The 6,840-nt window shown below is 47.0% G+C and overlaps 1 protein-coding gene across 6 annotated transcripts in view; it reads right to left on the reverse strand.

Annotated features, from left to right (window-relative positions):
* The window catches only part of CEP164 (centrosomal protein 164), an 88,269-nt gene extending 86,603 nt beyond the window's left edge, over positions 1-1,666 (reverse strand). For all 6 annotated transcript variants that reach the window (XM_017883089.1, XM_017883091.1, XM_017883088.1 and 3 more), the window contains exon 1: positions 1,474-1,666. The gene's annotated coding sequence lies outside the window, so the exon portion shown is untranslated. The remainder of the gene's footprint in view (positions 1-1,473) is intronic.
* Between the last annotated feature and the right edge of the window lie 5,174 nt (positions 1,667-6,840).

Raw genomic sequence — 6,840 nt, forward strand, 5'->3', positions numbered from 1 at the left:
CTAGCTGGACGAGGTGGCGGGCGCCTGTAGTCCCAGCTACTCGGGAGGCTGAAGCAGGAGAATGGCATAAACCCGGGAGGCGGAGCTTGCAGTGAGCCGAGATCCGGCCATTGCACTCCAGCCTGGGCGGCGACAGAGCGAGACTCCGTCTCAAAAAAAAAAAAAAAGCTTGCCCAAGGTTTCACAGCTAATAAATGGTAGAGCAGCATATGTATCCATGTCTGACTCCAAAGCCCGAATTCAACCATTCAGACATGACCAGAGGGCAAGGAACCGTGGGAGGAGTGGCAAGAGAGAGCTCTAGAATCATAGGCAAGAGCATATTATAAAGGGCCTGGAAGAACTGAGGCTCTATCCCGTAAATGATGAGGGGCCATCACAGGATTTCACAAAGTCGACTGGCATGATCAGATCTGTAGGTCAGACACACGATTCTAGCCAAGAATGGTGGTGCATGCCTGTAGTCCCATCTACTCAAGAGACTGAGGGGGATGGCTTGAGGGCAAGAGTTTGAGGCTGCAGTGTGCTAGGGTCACACCAGTGAATAGCAACTGCACTCCAGCCTGGGCAACATAGCAAGACCCTGTCTCTAAAATAAATAATTCTGACAGCTGCATTAGAACTAATTACAGGAGGACAAGAACTGAGGCAGAGAGACCACTTAGGAAGTTATCCTGAAAGCACAAGCAAGAAATGATGAACCAAGTCAGTGGCTGTGAGGATGGAAAGGAAGGGCCAGATTCTAGGGAAATTAAGAGGCAGAATACAGGACTTGAACTTCGGGAGAGAGGAGGGAAATCAGAGCACTAAAGCCAGAACACTGTGATTATCCGTTCATTTCTATGCCTCGTCCAATAGGCAGCCCCACCTACTACACTGCCTGGAAGACAGGACATGTCCGACAAATGTTTGCTGTATGTATTAGATGAATAAATTCTAGGGACAGACTTGGCTGAGTGAAGGGTGAAGCCCTTCACCGAGATAAGAAATACAAGAGGAGAAACAGATCGCAGGGACCGGGGAAGGCTGACGATGACAGTAAGCAGGTCTGAGCTCAGGAAAGAGGTCTGGCTGGAGTAGTCTGGGGAGTCAACGCTGAAAAGCTGATAACGCAAGACATGGAGTGCGCTAAGTAGAAGGGAGGGCTTTCTACTGCAAAGGACTGAGTTAGGAGGACTGACAGGGAGTCGCGGAAGCCAAGTGAGGAGAGAGGTGCCGGAGGTAGACGGAGATTTTTTAAATCAGTGCAAGAAAAGGAAAAAACAAAAAAGCTTTCCAACTTTCCCAGCTGGTTAAAAGATGGCATAACGTTGGACTAGCCCCGGATTTGGACCCGGGGGGGGAGCCTGCCACAGAAGTATCCCAGCAAGCTTCGGAAGGCCTAGCCTCACTTGCCGACGATGAACAGACCAAGCAAACCAGCGCCCCGTGCCCAGTGCCCCTCTCCCGCATCCCGACCCGCTGCTCACTCACCCGCCAGACCCCCAGCCCGGGCCCGGTGGCCCGCTCAGGAGCCGGCGAGATTTCAAACGGAAGAACTGTCGCCTGGCAGTCCGTTTTTCTCTTCTTCCCTCAGTCCCCACCCACACTCGAGCGCATCAAGCTGGTTGGCTCGAGAGCGTGCCTCTGCACCCTCGCCACGCTCCCTTCCCCCGCGCCCAACCCCTCCCTCGATGAGGTCCTCAACTATCCCCCACCCCGGAAGGCTCCGGGCGAGGCTCTGGGCGAGGTGCAGCTCCCCCAACGCCACCCGACACCCACCCGCTCCCCCCGCTTCCAAGGACGCCGGGATGTTGCCCTGCAGTGCGCAACAAACACTTCCGGAAGAGGTACCGCCTAGCAACCGAGAGTCCCGCCTCCAGCCGGAGCCAATAGGTCGCCGGCTGAGAGCTCTGACAATGGATTGGCTCGAAGTCCCTTGGGGCACGCAGGAGCTCTGTTCGTTTTCCGTTGCACGATGGAAGTGTAGTTTAAGCTAGATAATGGGAATCCGCAAAAGGTTAAAAGAGAACCTCATTGGTTGTGCGCGGTGGCTCACGCCTGTAATCCCAGCAATTTGGGAGGCCGAGACGGGTGGATCACCTGAGGTCAGGAGTTCGAGACCAGCCTGACCATCATGGTGAAACCCCGTCTCTACTTAAAAAAAAAAAAAGAGGAGTTCAAGTTTAGACGTGAGGATTTCTGCCAGGGCAAAGAAGGACTATACAGAGTATATTAACGTGAATTATCTAAGGCAATTTATTGATCATTTCTTAGGAGTATGATTAACATCAGGTGAATAATACAGTGGCCATCAATAACCAACCCATTGTTCCTTTAATCAACAAAACAAATGTGAATGTAAGGTAATGGAGACGCCTCCACTCCCCATCTCTCCCGGCAAAAAAAAAAAAAAAAAAATGGCTCTCCTATGCTCCTATTAAACCAATGAGCACCTGACCAGGAGTTAAACCTATTTTCTACTATCCACCTTTTCACCAAAGCCCAGGGTTCAGTTTTTATGTCTGCAAGATGGGTATAGTAATGTCTGTCATAACTATTTCGAAGAGTCTGTTGAAGAAGAAAACAAGTGACACAATGTATAGCTCCTCCACACACCCTGTCTGGCAGAAAGGTTGCCACTAATATAATTCCGGAGAGTTTTAGTTTTGCTTGCACAGAGGGCAAATCTTCCTTTCTCTCATATGTCTCCAACCTCCTAGAGAAGTTAAGAGGGGCAAAGACAGTTCTGCCCATTACATCAATAGGAAAACGGAAAAACAGACAAATAGAGACGCTGCTAGTTGAAGAGGAAAATGATGAGGCCAAGCTCATAGGCTTGATAGGTTCTAGAGATGTAGCTGACTCAGGATAGTCCCAGTGCCACTCAGGGGCTGATTCCAGGATAAGAAACTCAGATTGTTGGAATATACAGAGCATATTCCTTGTGAAAATTATCAAAATCAAAATAAAGTCATTTGTGTTAAAACCCTGACAAATGGAGCCAGGGAAGACCATGAAGAGAGGGTTCTCATGCATGAATACCTGATAACAAAAACTATCGACCAGGCCTGGTGGCTCATATCTGTAATCCTAGCACGTTGCCAGGCACGGTGGCTCACGCCTGTAATCCCAGCACATTGGGAGGCCAAGGCGGGTGGATCACCTAAGGTCAGGAACTCGAGACCAGCCTGGCCAATATGATGAAACCCCGTCTCTACTAAAAATACAAAAATTAGCTGGGCATGGTGGCACGCACCTGTAGTCCCAGGTGCTCAGGAGGCTGAGGCAGGAGAATCGCTTAAATCCAGGAGGTGAAGGTTGCAATGAGCCCATATCAAGCCACTGCACTCCAGTCCAGCCTGGGCAACAGAGCAAGACTCCATCTAAAAAAAAAAAAAAAAAAAAAAAAAACCTACTTGAGCCAGGCACAGTGGCTCACGCCTGTAATCCCAGAACTTTGGGAGGCCAAGGCAGGTGGATCACCTGAGGTCAGGAGTTCAAGACCAACCTGACCAACATGGAAAAGCCCTGCTTCTACTAAAAAATACAAAATTAGCCAGGAGTGGTGGTACATGCCTGTAATCTCAGTTACTCGGGTGGCTGAGAGAGGAGAATTGCTTGAACCCAGGAGGCGGAGTTTGTGGTAAGCCCAGGTCATGACGTTGCACTCCAGGCTGGGCAACAAGAGCGACACTCCATCTCAAAAACAAAAAAATTCCTACTTGCCCAGCCTCTATGGCATGTATATACCTATTGCAATGCTACTTCTAAATAAATATAATTTTCTTTTGGAGTTTCCCTCTCTGTTATTTAGATTGACGTCGTCATGTTTAAATTTAAATCTTTCTGCAGCAGTTATGCCTATACTTCCTTTATTCTTACTGTAAATGACAAATCATTGACCCCCTTTCTCTCCATCTTCTTTAAAAGTCTTGGCCGGTCACAGTGGCTCACACCTATAATCCCAGCATTTTGGGAGGCCGAGGCGGGCAGATCGCCTGAGGTCAGGAGTTTGAGACCAGCCTGGCCAACATGGTGAAACCCCATCTCAACTAAAAATACAAAAGTTAGCTGGTTGTGGTGGCAGGCACCTATAATCCCAGTTACTCAGGAGGCTGAGGCAGGAGAATCGCTTGAACCCAGGAGGTGGAAGTTGCAGTGAGCTGAGATCTCACCATTGCACTCCACCCTAGGTGACAAGAGCGAAGCTCTGTCTCAAAAAAAGAAAAAAATAGGCCAGGCCACAGTGGCTCACACCTGTAATCCCAGCACTTCGGGAAGGTGAGGCAGGTGGATCACCTGAGGTGAGGAGCTCGAGACCAGCCTGGCCAACATGGTGAAACCCTGTCTCTACTAAAAACACAAAAATTCACTGAGCATGGTGGCACACACCTGTAGTCCCAGCTACTTGGGAGGCTGAGGCAGGAGAATCGCTTGAACCCGAGATGCAGGGGTTGCAGTGAGCCAAGATCACGCCACTGCACTCCAGCCTGGGCAACAGAGGGAGACTGTCTCACAAATAAATAAATAAATAAATGTCTCACTGAGGGGCCAAAGGGACCAGACTGGGAAGGAACTCTTAAGGCTCACCAGCTCATCTACCACAAACCTGTACAAAACAGAGATTCAAAAAACCATTTGTAGACTTGGTCCCTATATCTAAGAATTTGCAATCTTTGCAATCAGTCTGGTTTTTTGTTGTTTGTTCGTTTGTTTTTTGAGGCACAGTCTTACTCTGTCACCACCATGCCAGGCTAATTTTTGTATTTTTAGTAGAGACGGGGTTTCACCATGTCGGTCAGGCTGGTCTTGAACTCCTGACCTCAGGCAATCCACCCGCCTCGGCCTTCCAAAGTGCTGGGATTACAGGCATGAGCCACCACGCCCAGCCCTGTAGATTTTAATTGCCATCCAAATGCTTAACTCTTGTGCCTTAGCATGGGTTCCTTGCTGTCTCATGGGAAGAGCTAATAAAATAAGAGATGCTATGGAATTAACAGGATTACCTTCACACAGATCAACAATTTGCATTTTATCAGGTTTCCCCATAGGTTTGTACTCAGAAATGCAAGCCAATTTATAAAATGTCCCCAAACATTATTTAAAAAGCAAGACTTTGGGGGGAAAATAACAAAAATGACACACTTTTTTATTTTTGAGAGGGAGTTTGTTGCCCAGGCTGGAGTGCAGTGGTGCAATCTCAGCTCACTGCAATCTCTGCCTCCTGGGTTCAAGCAATTCGCCTGCCTCAGCCTCCCAAGTAGCTGGGACTACAAGCATGCGCCACCACACCTGGCTAAGTTTTGCAGTTTTAGTAGAAACGGGGTTTCATCATGTTGACCAGGCTGGTCTGGAACTCTTGACCTCAGGTGATCTGCCTGCCTAGGCCTCCCAAAGTGCTGGGATTACAAACGTGAGCCACTGTGCCCAGCCTGACACACTAAATGATATACCAGTAATATACCCAAAGAGTGAAGAAGAGAGATAGGACTTCACTCATAGGTTATCTTCTACAGTAAGGATGAACATTAAGAAGTCATATTTCAAAGATGGGAAAGAATTGATGACAAATTTTTTCCCTACTCCTAGGTCAGAAACCACTATTAGAACTTTTTCTTACAACTCAACAGCCAAAAAAAGAGGAAAAAAAAACAAAAAACCGGATTTTAAAACGGGCAAACTGCCTTAAAAGACATTTCTCAAAAGAAGATATACAAATGGTCAACAGGTACATGAAAAAAAATGTTCAACATTACTAACCCTGAGGGAAATGCAAACCAAAACCACAATGAGATACTACTTCATTCCAGTTAAAATGGCTACAATAAAACAGACAAAGGAAAACAAGGGCTGGTAAGCATGTGGAGAAGAGAGAATACTTAAAATGTTGGTGGGACTGTAAATTAGTACCGTCACCATGGAAACTGTATGGTGGTTCCTCAAAAAATTAAAAATAGAACTACCACACAATCCAGCAATCCCACTACTCGGTATATATCCAAAGGAAATGAAATTAGTGTGTTAAAAATATTTCAGCACCCCCATGTTAATTGCAGCATTATTTACACTACCCAAGATAGGCAATGAATCCAGCTGTCCAACAACAGATGAATGGATAAAGAAAATGTGGTATATATACACAATGATATACCACTCAGCCATAAAAAAATCATGAAATCCTATCATTTGCAACAACACGAATAAACCTGGAGGACATGGTGTTAAGTGAAATAAGCTAGGCACAGAAAGACAAATACCACATGATCTCAGTCATGTGGAATTAAAAAAAAAAAAATTGATCTCATAGAGAGTAGAACAGTGGTTACCAGACTGAGGAAAAGAGAGGAGAGGATGGGGAAAGGTTGGTCAATGAGTATAAAGTTACTATTAGTAGGAATAGGCCAGGTGTGGTGGCTCATGCCTGTAATCCCAGCACTTTGGGAGGTGGAGGCGAGTGGATCACTTGAGGTCAGGAGTTCAAGACCAGCCTGGTCAACATGGAGAAACCCCCATCTCTACTAAAAATACAAAATTAGGCCAGTGCGGTGGCTCACACCTGTAATCCCAGCACTTTGGGAGGCTGAAGTGGGCAGATTGCCTGAGCTCAGGAGTTCAAGACCAGCCTGGGCAACACAGTAAAACATCAAAAATATTACAAAATATTGGAATAAAATACAAATAATTAGCTGGGCATGGTGGCGTGTGCCTGTAGTCCCAGCTACTTGGGAGGCTGAAGCAGGAGAATTGCTTGAACCTGGGAGGTGCAGGTTGCAGTGAGCCGAGATCACGCCACTGCACTCCAGCCTGGGTGACAGAATAAGACTCCATCTCCATCTCAAAAAAGAATAAAATAAATAA

The sequence above is a fragment of the Rhinopithecus bieti genome, unplaced genomic scaffold (genome assembly GCF_001698545.2).
Source record: "Rhinopithecus bieti isolate Rb0 unplaced genomic scaffold, ASM169854v2 scaffold_11964, whole genome shotgun sequence".
Taxonomy (NCBI): domain Eukaryota; kingdom Metazoa; phylum Chordata; class Mammalia; order Primates; family Cercopithecidae; genus Rhinopithecus; species Rhinopithecus bieti.